At 42.8% G+C, this 18,156-nt stretch overlaps 1 protein-coding gene across 3 annotated transcripts in view; it reads right to left on the bottom strand.

The window, feature by feature from the left end:
• ST8SIA5 (ST8 alpha-N-acetyl-neuraminide alpha-2,8-sialyltransferase 5) overlaps nucleotides 1–17,621 on the bottom strand; it is a 73,332-nt gene extending 55,711 nt beyond the window's left edge. For 2 of the 3 annotated variants that reach the window (XM_075411377.1, XM_075411374.1), the window contains exon 1: nucleotides 17,526–17,621. The gene's annotated coding sequence lies outside the window, so the exon portion shown is untranslated. Of the gene's footprint in view, nucleotides 1–5,873; nucleotides 5,923–17,525 lie in introns of those variants that run through there. The other variant, XM_075411376.1, reaches the window with a different exon arrangement.
• Nucleotides 17,622–18,156: the final 535 nt, after the last annotated feature.

An 18,156-nucleotide genomic window follows, 5' to 3' on the forward strand; every position in this document is an offset into this window, starting at 1 on the left:
GAGTTAAATGAAAATGTTTGTTCGGCTCTTGGCTACAGTGAATTGTCCAGGGCTATGACTCAGATTCAGTGAGATCTTCAACTCAGCTGAAGTTTGTGGCTAGCTTGGGAGTTGTTCTGATCTGAACACAGCATAGCCCTCAGGTACACTGCAGTTACCCATGACCCATGAGCCCCATTATACTGGCAGGAGTCTAAAAACACTCCCCAGGCTGAAGGTAGTGACCCATGCTTTCCCTGCTTGCACACCAAAACATGCAGTGAGCAGGGCTGACACACTTCTAAAAGCATCGCTAGTTATCACTAATGAACGTCTGACCAGACTTCCATCCTCCACGAAACATTGCCACAAAGAAATCCCATAAGTATTCCACCTACTTCCAGCACTTACTTCTCTCTAGTGCAGGACCACCAGCCCAGCTTCTTTCCATCAGCTAGAAAGTTTTGCACATTTATCTGCAGACTTTTGTGGTGGTGTTGACGTTTTGCAAGAAAGCCTGCAAGAGGTTATTTAGTTAAATTGACGAGTAGAGACACTGGGGTGTGCTTTTTCTTTAAAACCCTAAAATGGGGAAGACAGAGTGGTAGTTTATCCACAGTCCATTATTAATCTCCAACTCAGGGAGCTGCAACAGCATCTGGCCTATGGGATCCAGTGCTCTACAAGCAGGCATTAAAGAAATGCCTTTGACAGAGAGAGACATCCCCAGAAGAGCTCTTCTCCAAGGAGAGGGAAGTACAGTATGGCATTTAGCGAGAACAAGGTTTTTTTTCAGAATATTCCCATCATCATCACCTTTATCTAAACTTCACTTTTGATCAGCTTTTTTATTTTCTTCCAGATGTATCCAGCAGTTCCTCTGGAGCTAAGAAGTTTGTGCGTGGGTTTTTTTTCTTGCAGTGTGGGTAGGAAGGTATGTGGGAACTGTAATTCAGTCACTTTAAATCACATGAAGCTGAAGCTTGAAAGGAAAAATAATAATAAATTGTTCAGATTGTCAGGCTCAGTGCAATTCTCAATCAATTAAAGCTTATTTTAGCATCAGGGCAGTTTATTTTTAAAAAGTTCTCCTGGCACTTTGATGCTTTCATGTTACTGTGTAGCTAGAAAGGTCTTGCTGGGAACAAATTACTCCTGGTAAAGCATTTTCTGAAATGCATTTTCTGTCAAATGACAATAAATAAGATCCACATGAGCGAACGGCAGCAACAAAATAGCTAGCAGCAGTGAGAGAGTAAGGCTCTGGACCTGGGTAAGGGAGGAAGATAAATCTGGGGCTCCAGCACAGTAAAAACGCAGTTGTTAGGGCTCAGAGTCTACAAATGCATTCTTCAATGCATCTGACCTTCAATTGTGATTCAGTATGTTGGGACGTTGAACAGCGAAAAGTCACCAATGAAGATATCCTACATCAGATAGTTGCCTTTAACACAATCCATTTAAAACCAAAATATTGTATTTGCATTTTGGATCTTCATTTTGTGACATTAATTTTGTTCCCATTTCACAGATGTGGATGACACAGAACAGCCAAATCAGCATTCCTCTTTTGCAATCCATGCAGCATTTCAGAAAATGAACCATGGTGCCAGATTCACACTGGAAGTTTCACAGTCCCAAAAGTTGGCGAACTGATGAGGAAAGCTCTTCGCCATGTGATAATAAAAATCATAACTAGTACTGTTTGTGGGTTCTTGCAGTCTGTGAGAGCAGCTGGCAAACAAGAACAATGCTGCGAGTTTACCTCAGTTGGAATCACAGACGAAATATTTGCTTAATAAAAAGGGCAATAATCACACTAAATTCTCCATTATTTTTACTGTGACAAAGAGAGATTACGGAGGATATATGCTATACTGTTGCACAGTGTCATAAGAATCTGATTAAACTGTTGCTCTAAGGTTTAACAGACAAGAAAATTAAAAGAAAGGTTGAAAGGGTCTATGAAGACAGCCTGTTGCCCATTTTTAATTCACAACTTTCTAGTGTCTCACTGCCTGTGAGATTCCGCTTTCTCTTGCTTTTCATTCTTCAGGCCTGGAGCCATCCCTCACACACACCGCACTGGGTAACGTTTTTCCATTCATTTTTGCCAACTGGAAAAATGCACCATACCAAATACAAAGCAACAGGAAACTTTAGGCCTTTCAGCACAGCACAGAGCTATGGCATGGTCATCAATTTCCCTCTGACAGCTGATATTTGTGTCCTGTCCCCTCACCTTGGCTGCCACTACAGGTTTGGCTTGGAGATTGTAGGTCAGATTTATACATATAGCACCCACCTGCTTTGAGCAAAAGAAGGGCAGGCGATTTTCCTCAGCATTGCTCCTTCCAGTTAATGAAGCAGGGGAATCGGCTGGCACTGCAAAAAACAGTGCTTTCACGATAAACGTTGTGTTGTGGCACGTGATGGTCACCAGCTTCACAGGAATGTATCTCTTGCTCTGGGTCACACACCTGGTAAATCCACGCAAGCTCTGACCTGCCCTACATAGAGCAGGGCTTGGCACTGAATGTTAAATACGTACTTGAATTCACCAGCTGCCGCCTGGAACCAGCACATCACCCCTCCCTAAAATACTCAGGAAAGTCATTAACTCTGCATTTCATGTCTGTTGCCCTTCCTTGCTATCCCCGCTCTCCCATCACGGCACATCTATGCTCCAGAACTTACATGTTCCTGTTAGAAGTATTATCTTCCCAGCACCTAGTGAAAAGTTACAGAGCTACAAAGAAGTTCCAGTTCAACAACACCCACTCAAGATAACTTCAAACATCAGCCCCAAGTGTTCATATCCCATTGGTTTTAATAGGTTATTAATAGTAAAAGTAAGAGATTCAATTAAAAAATCATTAACTGTTCCCTAGTTTGCCTTTTTTGCAGAACTATCTAGTCCTCTTTTAGCATAAAACCCTAAACTTCCTAACAGCAGGCCAAAAGGTAAGTTCATCCTTATCCTCATCCCAGGGAGGACAACAGCCCTAATCGATGATTTGCTGATTAGGAGGAGGTCTGGGCTCAGCTCCACATGTCACCAGGCTTCCCTCGTGACTTCAGGCAGAGCTACACTGCAGTGCTGCGACCTCCAAGCTGGCTTGGGAAAGCAAAAAGTTACTTCTGCAAAAGCATGGCTCCTTCCAGCACTTGAACTGTGATTTCTGCACAGTGCGGTGGAGTCATCTGCCGCTTAGTCACCTCACCTTACACTCCATATGCCGTGCAGATGAGTATCTTTACCCTCCTCAGCATCTCTTCCCTTGTTCCTGAACTAGCAATCACAGCATTTCTTGGCTTTGCAGGTGTATTGCAGGAGTAACAAGGACAACTGTACGAAGCTTTCCTCTTACCACGTAAGGCAAAAAAACCTCTTCTGCCTTTTAACATATGAGTTTGTCAGTCTGAGGACTGCAAAAGCAGGATCCACCTGGCTGGGCACAGGATTCAGTTCCCTAAGCGCTGCCATCCTGAACTGCTCAAAGTGCCCCAGGATCATCTGGTTAAGACAGACAAGTATCATAGACAGCTCATAAGAACCAGGAAATCTGGGTATCACTAGCGTTAAACATAGATGTACCTGACTACCATCATAAATGTATGTGCCTACAGCCTACCAAAACCCTCCATCCAGTTAGCTGAGATTTAGCCAATACACTCCACGGAGTCTAGCAGTTCTTTTCATCCTAAAGTCAATTTCTAAGCTATATGTCAAATGAATTACATGTTAAAAATGCCATTGTCTTTCCTGACTGTAAGGGGAGCTTGGGATGCCCAGTTTTGTTGCAGGTGTCTGCATGGTGGATGCCTAAACACTGGCGAGAGGGCCAAGTGTGAAAACAGTATCAAAACAAGTTGAAGTTAATGGCAAGTAAATAACATAAGGAAGTGAGCTATGAATGTTTCCCCCATAAAATTTAATCCACTGAAAATGCCTATAATAATCCCAATGAAAGTGTCACAGAAACTGGCATTTCCTCCAGTCTCCTGCCACTGAAGCGGGCCAAAGCTACAGAATTTCACCTTGATTTCCAGTAATATTCTGGTCCTCTTTTTTCTCTCTCATAGCTACTGTAGATGATCTTCAGCAAATGAATAAAACATACTTTCATGCGAATGAAACAACATGTGCCAGCTTTGCTGCTGGCATTCTGTCCACATGACTGGCGCTCCCCTTCCCTAACCCTTCTTCCCAATTCCACCGTTAACCCTCTTCTCACAGTGAAAAGGAAGACAAAGCAAACCTGGGAGTCGTGATATTTCTTCCCCCCCCCAGTAACATTCAAAAATGGTGTGGGGTGAAGGAGAGGGGGGGAGTTACATTTCCACAATATAAGAAAATCAGATAGTTTAAAATAGCATTTGTTCTAGAACTGAAAGGATTTTAAAAGTAACAAAAAATAGATAATTTGCAACTATTAAAAGGAAATGTCCAGTTATATAGCACATAGCTTTTGAAACTCCCTGCCACATAGCAAAGTGCTTACTGAGATTCAAAAACTCCTTTGACAACCCATGTAAAGGCTAAGAGTATTGACAGCTTCACAGATCGCATACTAACACCCCAGAATCACTGTGCGAGCCACTGAGAACTTCCTCAGCTAGGCTATTCTGTAATCATCTGTCAGGAAGGTGGGGGATAGGAACAGCTTGCATGACCTGAAGCATTTATTATTCAACATTGCCTTATTTTCATGCACTTCACTAAGATGCCTGACCTCTAGGTTCCCCCACAATGATGGCAGGGAACGGCGACAGGAATGTAAAGTGAAAAACATACTCATGTTTGCATAATTTGGGCCCTGGATGAAATCTGAGAGTGAAATCAGGGAAGCTAAAGATTGTTAAGAGAATCTGCCCTGGTTTTAGGTTATATTTCACCCTTGGTCATCTCACTTGGCTACAGACTAAATACCACCTGCTATGGCAATAACAAATACCACTCACTGGGGCTGCAGTTCCCGGTATGCTGCTTTGTTTGCTATGAACAAGTCAGGAAAAGGCATTAAAATGCCTACAAAATACATCTTCATTTGCTGCACCATTTGAAGGTTAGCAGAGAAACCCTCAAACAACAAGCAGCTAACGACTGGGTAAATGCCAGATTTCACTGAGTTGTGCCAGGGATGTATTTGGCCATGTATTTTTCATTTGTACATCCCCCATAAAGTTGAATCATCAGGCAAATTCTGCTTAATCAGAACCTGAGCCAGTACATGCTTAAATCAATCGAAGGCAATCTTGATTTCCAAGGGAGGAAGCAGAATCTAAATGAGTTTATTATCAATTCAGACTGACTTTTTTTGTTGTTGTTTTCACAGCAAAATCCACTGTGCAAGTGACTTTAACCTACCCCCATTACCACTGGTAATAGAGATCCTTAACCCAGCAACTGGCCGAGCACCCTCAAGCTCTTCTAAAGCCCTAGGGAAAGCTTAGAGCAATCCTGAGAAGCATCCAATATCATGTTGGACTGATATACAGAATAGCTGTTTCAAGCTTTTTTCCCTATTTGTTACTATGCCAGATAAAAAAGGCATTAACTAATTATTTTAATAGCACTTTTTGCAGTTTTTCTCATGGGACCTGGACTGCAGCTGCCTCAGCTTGATCCTGTCTGGCTGGGGGATGGGAAACTATTATAAAATGTGTTTTCCCCAGAGTGAATAGGACTATCTGCTGCAGCTGTCTTTTGGAGGGGGGGGAGCTATTGGAAACAGGTGTATTGCACACAAATGCTCCCTGAATTGGAACTATCTAATAGACTCCAGCAGGAAAACTTCCATCAACTCCACAGGATCAAAACCAGACAAACTCCCAACCCCTTTTTTGTGGGGAGGAAAACACACAGTCATTACTTTTAAAAGAACAAATACCTTTGTGGGGCTGATGTCTTGAGATGATATTTATGGCTTTCCAACAAGAATGCTACTAGTTTCTGAAGGCAAAATATTGCAACTTTTTGGAGCAGTCGTGGTCTTGCAGGTGACAAATTATCTGCAAGAAAATTAAGACCACTTCACGAAAAATGTGCTGTGAGGAATGAAGGAAAACACCCCCACAGAAAACTGATTAATCAAGTACAACTGGCAGCAAACACAGAAGAGAGATTGTGTTCTTTAGGAGATGTTTTTCAGTGCAGATGAATTTTTGCTTGGTTAAAAGAGACATTGTCATGTTTTCCCTACTCCCATCCCTGTTTCAGACCTTGTCAAAGGCTCTGTCGGTACCTCAAACCCCACGTCCTCACTCATTTTGCCTGGGCTCCACTCTTTCACAGGTGCTTGCTGACAAGTAAGCAGGAACATGATTGGGATCTTCATTGGTCCCAACCAGGCTATTGCTGCTGAAAATCTGCACTTCCCCCTGCAAATCCTGCTTATGTTAAAAATGAGCTACATCGGTATAACGGGCACTGAGCTGGATATAAGGCAGTCCCAGGAGCTGGCCAGACCCTGTTCTCCAGAGCATCTGTGATAACAAACTCCTGAAGACGCTGCTGGGAACCTCTTTGTGCCCAACAATTTCGGGGTGGGCTAGAGGGTGAAGTTTCCCCCCCTCACAGTTAGAATTTGATAGCCAGGAGTGTATATCACTCCTTCTCCATGTCTGATGTCAGGGAGTTAACTTTTTTGCCTCTGTGTTATTTCAGCTCCTTTTCTGAACATATAACAGATGTGCTCAAAGCCCAGAGAAGGAGCTTTGGGAAACATTTCTGTTTTTTCACTAAATAAATTCTGACAAGTCGAACATCCAAAGTACAACAGCTCCCTTCCCCTCTCTGACCTCTGCCTCCCAGCCTGGGGAGGCTATAAAAGGCCTTTTCTCCTCCGCTCACATTTTCTGCGTCCACAGCCTAGTCTGTGCACTGTGTTACCACTCGCATGCTACCCCGGGGCAACACGGCATCTTCTGAGTCTGGAAGAGACTAAATTATACCATTTTGGGTACAGAAAGGTTTTTCGTTGACTCTCCTACAACTGCACAGCTACTTAATGAGAGTGCAGCCACTGGTCTAACCAGATACTAACTAAAAAAAAAAAAACCAAAAAACCCCACCTCAGTTTCTCAAACATTTCCAACTAGCTGTTCCAGATTAAATTATTTGATGGAACTGTTCATGGTGTGCCAGGACAGAATGGTTTTTTAATGGCTGAAGATAACAAGACAACATGAAGATGTAGTATTACTCTCTGCTCTGCTCTGGTGAGACCCCCCCAGCAGTCCTGCACCCAGCTCTGGAGCCCTGAGCACAGGACAGACCTGGAGCTGGTGGAGCGGGGCCAGAGGAGACCCCAGCACTTACATGAGGACTGGAACCCCTCTGCTGGGAAGAAAGGCTGGGAGAACTGCGGATGTTCAGCCTGGAGAAGGCTTCAGGGAGACCTAACAGCAGCCTTCCAGTACCTGAAGGGGCTGCAAGACAGCTGGAGAGGGACTTTTGACAAGGGCATGGAGAGACAGGACAAGGGATAAATGCTTTAAACTGAAAGACAGGACATTTAGATTGGATTTAAGGAAGAAATCCTTTACTGTGAGGGTGGTGAGGCCCTGGCAGATGTTGCCCAGAGAAGCTGTGGCTGCCCTCTCTCTGGCAGTGTTCAAGGCCGGGTTGGACAGGGCTTTGAGCACCCTGATCTGGTGGAAGGTGTCCCTGCCCATGGCAGGGGGGTTGGAAGTGGATGATTTATAAGGTCCCTTCCACTCCAAACCATTCTGTGCTTCTACAATTACAAGTACTAACAGCCTAGCCTAAGCTGGTATTACCCACGGAAAAAGCAAACCAGTCCTGTTCTCAGCTACCTGTCTTTGCTATTGCACTGCTCCTTCTCTTGCATAGCATTAGGATGTGTCGTGACTATCAGCAAGGTAATCCAGTTTAGAATAAACTCAGCAGAAAAATAATTTAAAAGGTTAGCTTTCACGTGGATCAGCTTCCCAGTACAGATTCACTGCACAAGCACATAAAACACTCCCACATAACAGGAGAGGGGAAGCATGAGCATGAGCAGAGAAGCTGGAGATGAAGGGGTGAGAAGGACAGACTCTTCTGGCAGCTGCGCTGGCTTTTGTCAGCTGAAAGTGCTTGCAAAATGATGGCCTGAATAAGTGACTCGTGGAATTTTCAAGTAAGCCCTGCTGAAATCTTTGGACAATATCATATTACATCTCTGGTTTTGCACAGCACAGGCTGATATTCCAACAAAACCTGTCTGTTTGAGTAGGCAGAAGGACAAAGACATGTCACACAAGTGGGCAGGACAAAAAGCCTAAAAGCCATGTAGAGATGGGGGATTTTAGCCGCAGGAGAGCTCCTTCCTCACTCACCTTGAGAGGGGCACTTGGCCTCAATTTGCCTTAGCTGGAAAGCTGGTGGGGAGGGACGTGTGGGTGCACAGGCCTGACAGCGAGACACTGTGGCTGAGCTGGATGTTGTGTGGCTGCCTGTGGGCAATTACGTACAAAATCACAACAGTGATGCTAGAAAGCTTCAGGCATCTTCACCAGATTTTGCTGGCCATTAATCCAGCAGAAGGCTGCTAATGGCATTTGATCATTTCCTTTGTGCTACTTCCATTTAAGGTCACTCTGAAGGACATAAACTCTTCTATATTTTACAGTGTAAGTTTCAGGTGAAATAATGACCGTGTGTTTCAGAGAATGAGTTCTCAACATGACAATAAACTAATGAGATACGAATTCTATTTTCTAAGTCTCCAGCTATGAACTGAAAAGGAATAGGCTCTTGAAAAGCAAGGATCTCTGATGATAAATGAAATATCACCTAGTGAGAGTGGATGAAAAATTCATCCATGACACTTCCATTACTAAAAACCTTTGGAACAACCCTCTGATTATGAACCCCACCCACTACAAAGCTCTACTGCACTGCAGCTCCTGCGTGTCCACCTGGCATCACTGCACATGGAGAAGAGCACAACATCCATCGGGGAGCTGACAACACGCCAGTGTGCAGCAGAGGTTTTCAATATGGGTCAGAGAGGGATGTACCAGCAAAGGAGAAAGGGCAGCCAGCAGTGTGCTTCACATCATGCACAGAGAGGACCAGACTTCTCTGGGCAAACTTTTGATATCAGGAGTTGGTATCAAGCTTAAAAGTGTTTCAGTCCAGCCTTTGGAAGATGACCTTTAGTCAGTGTGGTTATGCAGTGGCCAACTTTTGATTCATTCCTTCTCAGCAAAGACAACAAGACACATCATTCACTACCTGATCTGGAAAGACCTCACACAGCAACCCAGAGCCATTGACCTCAACTATAGCTCGAGCGTTGCCCTAACGTCAGAGGGTAACAGCTCTTTCTCTACATCAGGAGAGTCAGCTATTGTGTGCAAAAAGAGCAAAACCAGAGCCAAGCTAGAGGGAGAAAAGAGTGGCAGGAGCCTGCCTATCTCGACAATTCAGCAGCTCTTTACTACCTCAAGGAACGAGTTAATCCAAGTCAGAATGGATGCTGAGCACCACCGCAGGGTTACTTTGCAAAGAGATGTAGCTTCCCTGTAGCTAAAGACAGCGATAATGAGATTGTCTCACTCAGCATGTGCACCACTGCCTGCCTTCCTGTTTGTCCCCAGGAGGGATTAAGCAAGAAGTCCCATACAATCCCTCTAGCCTTGCATAAGGAACACACTGAGCGAGAAGGCGCAAGAAGCGAGGAGGGGACCTGGAAGTCAGAGGCACCAGCTAAATGGCATGAACCAGCCAGACTAAAAAACTCCCCCATCCTATAGAACAGCTCCAATACAGGACTAGGTTAGGAACAATGACTCAGCTCAATTTTGCTGACAACACAAAACTGGGAGGAGTGGTGGATACACCAGAAGGCTGTGCTGCCATTCAGTGAGACCTGGACAGGCTGGAGAGTTGGGCAGAGAGGAACTTGATGAGGTTCAACAAGGGCAAGGGCAGGGTCCTGCACCTGGGGAGGAACAACCCCATGCACCAGTACAGGCTGGGGCTGACCTGCTGGAGAACAGCTCTGTGGAGAGGGACCTGGGTGTCCTGGTGGATGACAGGTTGACCACGAGCCAGCAGTGTGCCCTGGCTGCCAAGAAGGCCAATGGGATCCTGGGGTGCATTAAGAGGAGTATGGTCAGCAGGAGGAGGGAGGTTCTCCTCCCACTCTACTCTGCCCTGGTGAGGCCCCATCTCCAGTACTACGTGCAGTGCTGGGCTCCCCACTTCAAGAAAGGTGAGGAGCTACTACAGAGAGTCCAGCGAAGGGCTATGGATATAATGAGGGGACTGGAGCATCTCTCCTACGAGGAAAGGCTGAGGGAGCTGGGCTTTCTCAGCCTGAAGAAGAGAAGGCTGAAAAGGGACCTTCTAAATGCCTATAAATATCTCAAGGGTGGGTGTCAGGAGGACGGGGCCAGACTCTTTTCAGTGGTGCCCAACAACAGGACAAGGGGCAACGGGCACAAACTGAAGCAGAGGAAGTTCCAGCTGAACATGAGGAAGAACTTCTTCCCTCTGAGGGTTACGGAGCACTGGCACAGGCTGCCCAGGGAGGCTGTGGAGTCTCCTTCTCTGGACATACTCAAGACTAGCCTGGACAAGGTCCTGTGCAGCCTGTTCTAGGTGAACCTGCTTCAGCAGCAGGGTTGGACTGGGTGACCCACAGAGGTCCCTTCCAACCCCTAGCATTCTGTGATTCTTAAAAACACTTTCAAAATGCATTTTAAAACACTTAAAAATTGGGATTTTTTTATAACAAACTTGTGATTGTCCAGAGCAGCTTGTACAGCAAGCCAGCCAAATGCAATTTTTTATTTGCCTTGCATTCAAAAGAAGATCCAAATGATGTACGGAATCCTACCTCCATGAGAACATAGGACAGCAGTGTAGCTGAGAGTGAAATTTGACTGTAAAAAAGGAGTGAACTGGCCATTTCAATCCCCGCTGTAAGCATTCCTGATTAAACACAGCTGATGGTTTTAGAATAGTAGGTCTGAGGATTAAAGTATTATGTAGGCAGAAAACACCATGTCACAGCTCTAAAATTACTTTGCTTTGTATCATTTAATACCCTGCATACTCTTCAGATCAATTCTTAGGTCCTCATTCACTAATGGCAACCTCCACTACAAATCTAGTTAATGTTTAGGTTTACTCACTCTCAGAGGCTTTTAGAAGAGATTCTGCCTCCAACTCTGCTTTGTCATATTTTCTCATTTGTACTCATCAAATCCTACCTTAACGGTTTCCTGAAGAACCGACGAACATCCCACACGTAGATCAGGGAGAACTACAAGCTCTATTTTTTCTTTACATGGATAATTCTTAACACAAAAGAGTAATGCACTGTCCATTCACTCAAATATCTCAGCTGTAAATAATATGCCAGATTATCAGACTTCCTTCTGGCAAAAAAATTGCATAAACATGTACCCAGCTCCCAAAGTTCATGATCCAAATATCCTTTTTTCACATGTCCAACTTCCAGAGTTTAGGCACTAGACTGCTTTACCTGTGGGACTTTGCTCTGTTTAAAGCAAATAATAGAAACTGAATTTTTGGGTGTCACATTGTACACAAAGAGAGAAACAAAAACCCATATTATATGAGAAGTGACAAATAAAAAGTCTGATTAATGATCAATCTTGATAGCTATAATTACATACACATCTAATTAAGCATATATATTGTGCTTTTTCTGAACTGAAACTTCAAAAAAATTAAACCCACCTTCCCTTCTGGAGGAAACGTGTGCTGGCTTTTGCTACAGGCCTGCTCACAACATGTGTGTGGCGTGTAAAATGCAGAAATCATTTGACTGAATGTTAGTTCTCCCAGTGACAGATCTCTAGAAGAGCTGTTCAACAGATGCCTGCTATAGCCGGCAGATGAAAACAGGTGTCTCCAGAAACGTATCATTGCTTTTTAAGGTAGACAGCCAGGCAAATCAGCCTTTGGGTTTGCTTCTCTCTCCCCAGTGACTACAGAAAGTGCTTAAATTACTAGCTTAGGCTAGAGATTTAGCTTCTTTACAACTAAAACTGAATGAGATTAATCCCAGCTTGATTCAAAGCTCATCAAAGATGATGAAGAAATGCCTATCAACATTCTAGACCTCTGATTCATTCCATTACGAAGACGTGAATAAGGCCTCGTTTATTTGTTTTTAACACCTCTGTAGCAACCTTGACTCCTGCTCAATACCAAAATGAAGCACCATGAGTTTACAGAACAACTCAGAAGAGCATATATATATATATATACACATATCTTTATAAGGCCATAGGAAATACATTGCAGCCTTCTACATTGCTATATGCCAGGGCTCACATCAGCCTTCCTCCATCTTTGTAGCCTGGTGGCTGGGCTGACCTCAGTCCTCTGGTAAGGCAACTCCAGTGCCAGGATGTCCACAGCACAGATTCGTCTGTTGAAAGCTTCGTCCCCAAGCCATGGGCAGGTTAAGGGATCTAGATATCGAGTGACTTGCTCAAGACCCCATAAGGTGGAAGTGGCAGAGCCAAAACTACAACACGTAATATGGACTAAACCCAAAGTACAGATGACATTGTCACCCATCCAAACCACCTTCCTCCCTTCTTATAGCTTTGTTTTAATTTGTTTCCTCTCTTAAAAAGCATACTAGTTGTTATTGGTGGGGAAACAAACCAAGAAAACAGGATGCTTTCATCTAAAAGTTATCAGTTAATTTTAAATGTCATCATTTAAAATTTCATCGTCTCTTAAAAACTCCCAAAAGAAAGGAGGCGTATCAAGTTGGAGAAGCTTTATGGAATGAATGGTGAACACAGAAGGACAGACTGGGAGCATCAATACTGGCCAAACACTCTCTGAGTATGTAATGGGAACTAAGATCAGGTTGACACATCTACTCAGCTCAAACTATGAGATTCCTTGGCTAAGCTGGGATTTAAACTCTCATTCATAGTGCCCAAAACTCTTACAATCACAGATTAATTCACAATGGAAGGAACTTCTGGAGGTCCTCTAGTCCAACCCGCCACTCAGCGCAAGGCCTGCTCTGAAATTGTGACAGTTTGCTCAGGGCCTTCTCCAGTGAAGTTTTGAGTATCTCCAAGGATGGAGACTCCACAGTCTATCATAGCAGCCTCCTGTAATGTTTGAATGAACGCTCCCAGGAGTCCACTTTTGCTTTGAAATTCTACAAAACTTTGGTATTTGTCTCAAGAGAGATTTTCTTTCCTTTCTATCTACCCATGTAGTGGTGTCAAAAATTAATCAACAGTGAAAAAGAAAATCATGTAAGAAATAAATTGCTATGTGGCCCAGAAAAATCTAACAAGTTTTGAGGTGTGGGACCACAAGCAATTTGGTTTCACCCCTAAGTGAAACCATTTTTTTTGGTCAGATAATGAAAAGCACTGCAGGTGTGATTCCCTTACCTAACTGATAACACCTCTCATCCTGTCCTAAGCCTTAAGAGATGTCAAAAGTTTAGATGAAAAGCAGTAGAAGCCATGCCAACTTTGCTGAGCTCAAAGTGCCTTGCAAGAAACAATATTCCTGGTTTTCATGTACTTTTAATTCTAGAGCACAGGACACTAAAAGCTGTGGATTACTCCCACATATAATGTAGCAATATTTTTTTATTTCATCATAAAGAATACATACTCCTTGCAAAATGGACCTATTAAGTGTGAAGGGGATAGACCTCTACAATAGTTTGAATCTGCTCTTTGAAACTGATAGTTTTATTATTAGCTGGCTAACTGGAAAGCATATGAATTTCAGCTGCAGGACTAGGAAGCTGCCCACGCTAAGAAAATTGTATTGGTTGCAGTCTCCTTTCCAAAACACTGATATTCCTTGAACTGGAGTATCTTAGTGTATATATGGTTGTCTATACTTCAATGAGTACAAACATAGACACCTACTAAAACTGAATGATACTTGCTTTTCTTTTCAAATGAGAATTTTGCACTCTAGAAATGTCATAAATCTCATGACTCAAGCAAGGAAAGAATATTGCTAGATACCAGTGCCTTACTAGGATATGGAAAAATATATCAGAATTGAAATATTAAAAGTAATAAAATTTTAAAATTAACTGTAAAATAAATAGGATTGAAAAAAAAGAAATTGCTTTGGAAGAGGAGAGAACAGTTCAGGAACTACACTGAATGCTCACCAGGATCACATAGAAGATACAGTCCCTCCAACATAGATGATCACGCACCATTTTCACACATAAAATCACTTATGGGATATTGACAGAAGCAGCAGCAAAACAGAACTGATAACTGAGCACACAGTTCTCATGTTGCCAGTAAAAACAGGCCAACAGCTATTTCCTTCTCAGATCTTGAATCAGGCGATATATATATAATTGAGTTCATAAATTGGGACTGCTGATTTGCCCAGTGTTACAGGTCCAACAAGAGGTACACAAAGTAGCAAAGAATGCAGAAACGCCATCACTCTTTAAACTCAAAATGCAGAAGGACGCTCTTCTGACTTAGCACTAAAGGGCAAACACAGTAGGGTGAGATTTCACTTCAGAGGTTGTACTTCTCGAAAAACAGAACTCAAAACTCCTCAGTGGGTCTACATCCTCGCTGGTAAGACCCAGAGAGACCCGGTGACATTTTTTGTAAGCTATCGTACTACTTAAAGCTAATTTTCCTAACAGAGACTGTAATGACAGTTATAAGCAATAAATTTAAATATTTTACGACAGTCCTTTTGATATCTTAATATCCAAATAGTAAGAATCACACTCTTGAGAGTTTCGGAAGGCAAATGCATCTTAATTCTTTGGGGAATCATTGGGAGGTTAACAAATGAACACGAAGGGTTGTAACCGATGATGATGAGCAAATGCAATAACAAGTAATTTTCTTGGTCTGTGACTCTGAGTCCCATTAAAGTAATTCACCTGACCTGCAACACCTCCTTTGGCACCCTCTTTCCCAGGGATGAACTACTGATTACCTCACTACTCTGTCACTTTCAGTGACCTAATAAGCCTCCCATATCCTGATTTTAAAAATATTATCCAAGTAAAAGCTGGTCTGAAAAGGAGCTAGAGGCAAAATTAGCAAACTGACATTCTCAGAATTCAATAAAAAGGGGTTACTCTAATTAAATACCAATTTACCAACACTATCTATGGTACCAAAGCTCTACTGATCCAATTGTCAAAGCTCTAGACAGTTAGACCTGAGCTCTAAAAGCTATCTGGCAACCTTGCAACAACTGAAGGTTGTCCCTTCCTTCATGCATCGCTCCCCAGGTATTATCCAGAGCATATCATGGCTAGGGTGGGATCAGAGAATGAACAGCTGAACTATTTCATGAGATACAGATTATTTTCCATTCTCCCAGGTTTCCTCTCCCATGTAAATCCTGGAGGTCAGAGATTCCTGGCTGCATCTCCCTCATCACATTCAGTGTAGTCGGCGATAGATCTGCAAATATCACACAACCTTTTACTGAAAATTCCCTGGATCTTGGGCAATTCCCTGTTTTCAAAGTGCTTCTCTATCCTTTGAAAGAAGATGCTATGTAAATGCAAATACAGACTACCCCCATTTTCTCACTTTTCCTGACAGGAAAACACTGCTGGTTTTCAATACTTTAGAAATACATACTTGTGCTTGAATATGAAGTGGACTTCTAAAAATAAGTTTATATTACAGTAAATAGAATAACAGCCATGAATAAAATCACTCTGCAAAAGCAGATATGTTCTTTGCACAACCCATAAGAATTTAGGTCTAGAGGAAACCAACACCGGTGGTCAAAAACACCTGTAGTCTTTAAATACCTTAGTGAAAAACAGTTGCAGTCTGTCAAAACCACGATGCATTCACATATTCAAGTGCTTTAGAAATCTTAGAATTATTCTAGAAACAAGTTTAGGTTCTTCTGTACATTGATCTATATCCAAGTTTATTTTGGCCCTGTCCATTACAAAATTTGGATCATTTTTGAGCAAAAATCAAGTTGTTTGGTTATTGTTAATTTAGAACACTACACCTAATTACTCCATCAAACACCTCCTTCTGATACACCTGTGAAAAAGTCTTTCGAGAAGGTATTTACATACATAAGCATCCTGGCCTTCTGCCCAGAGACAGGGTGCAAAACAGCGCAGAGCAGAGGGCTGAATGCGTGGCTGGAGAGTCATTTAGTTCTTCAAAGCAAGGCTGTAGTAGGACATGGGTGACGCATCATCCCTCTGTAGAGCAATTAACTGCAACCACTGCAGCCTGTGTTTGTGGTTTCTATGTTCCTGCAGGAATAGCTAAGCATTCTTCTTTGCCCACAAAACAAGCACAAAAGGAAACAAGCTGCATTTTCTCTGTTGGAGTTTACTTGGAAGTCCTGGTCCATCATTTTTTGAAATATTGTCTTTTATCTTTTTCTGTTTTCTATGATGTTTCAGCACTCTTAAAGACCTTGCACGTAATTAGAGCATGTAATGTCAGCAAGGTGCAGTGCTGCTAGCAGCCTCCCCTGCATGTGACGGAAAGATTAATTATTACAATTTCTCAACATGTTGGTGGTTAGTGGATACCAGATCCTAGACAAGAGATTTACTTGGAAACAGGAAATAAGATCTTAAATCTCTTTTTTCAAGGGCAGAGCCAATGTGACATTCATAGGGTCAGATGCTAAAATACAGGTTCCTTTCTTCCCCCATTCCCATCCCCATCCTGGACAATCTGCTCTGTTCTTTAGTTTAATGGGGTCCCGTATGACCTGCAGTCTCAGCAAATGCCCTGATCACTCATCCCTAAAACTCCTGCTCGTGCTCATATGACTATTTGTTTGATTAACTTGGCAGCATCCGCACAATGCTCAAATACTACTTAGGTAGCACGGGAAAAAAAACTCTGTAACCCCTGAGAAGTCAAGTTGAGGCAAATCATATCTGAGTCAGACTTAATAGGACTTAATTTGACTTCTGATTTGTTTACACTTCATCACACAGTCAGTTTCCATTATGATCCCTCTTGATCTCCTACTTGCGTAATTCCACATCATTCTCTCAACATATGAAACTATCATTAGAGTTAGTTAAATACTGCAAGATTCTTTCACAGTCATGTTCAGTGCAGGTTTTAACAGCTTGCTAACACATGTAAGGGAAACAATTTAAAGCACACATGAAGTTCAGCAGCTAACTGTAAGCGATCTGAAGCTTGCAACCCCACCCCACTCCACCCCCAGAATACGCATGCATCTTACAGATGTGCCATGCCCGTCTCTGAACTCTCATTTTCTTCCACACAAATGTATTTTACTTTCAAAAAAATCATCATTTGAAAACTAATTATTTTCTGTTTGGAGCTGATTCACTGTTTTTAACAAAGCTTTTAGATTAATGCAGATCCCTGTGGATCTAGATTTCCTGTAAAGGTTTGCACAAAATGTATTAGAAATGTGCTGGGGAAAGAACAGCACATCCAGCTGCAAGAAATCCAGCCAGATCAGGAGAGCAGCAGCAACCAGACTTCTTCCAATCAAATTCCAATCCCTTATTTTACTGTGATTACTTATTTACCTTCTACAAGTGCTGTGGCTGCCCTTCTATTACGCCAGCTTGCCCCTTTCTCTCTGTTTCTCCTCCACTGCCACTCATGGACTCCTGCTTCTTTCGCTCTTTGAATCGCAGGCTGTCCCCCTCTTTCACCTCCCCTAAGCGTCGAGCCAGATCCAGCCTTCACCTCTGCATCACAGGCAGCTTCCACCAATGCTGGGTTTCAATTTCCTCCTGATGTCAAATTTCAGCCCAGCCCACGAAACCCACCCCCTGCTTTGGCTCTTGCATCACGAGCTGGAAAACCCTCGTATGCTTCAGACTTTGTAAGGGCTGTTTGCAGGGAAGCAGCAGTTCTATTCACTCCGTAATTTAGATCCTATTTCCCTTGAGGCTTTTCTCTCATATGTGACAAGAAACAGCTGCTTGTGTTGGGGGAGGCATCTTTCTTGAGCTAAATCCCTGCCTTTGCTGGAAACAGCTCTTTCAGTTGCTCCAGTGGCACTGAAATCCCCTGGAGTCAATAAAACTTCTCTAAGGAGCATTTCTACTATCAAGCTTTATTTTTGTATCTGAAAGAAGCATTTAGACTGTCTTTGAAGAGGTTCCTTTCTCTTAAAAAGTGAAGAAGATTCTAAATCTAAAATTCTATATC

Source organism: Opisthocomus hoazin, chromosome Z (genome assembly GCF_030867145.1).
Source record: "Opisthocomus hoazin isolate bOpiHoa1 chromosome Z, bOpiHoa1.hap1, whole genome shotgun sequence".
Classification (NCBI taxonomy): domain Eukaryota; kingdom Metazoa; phylum Chordata; class Aves; order Opisthocomiformes; family Opisthocomidae; genus Opisthocomus; species Opisthocomus hoazin.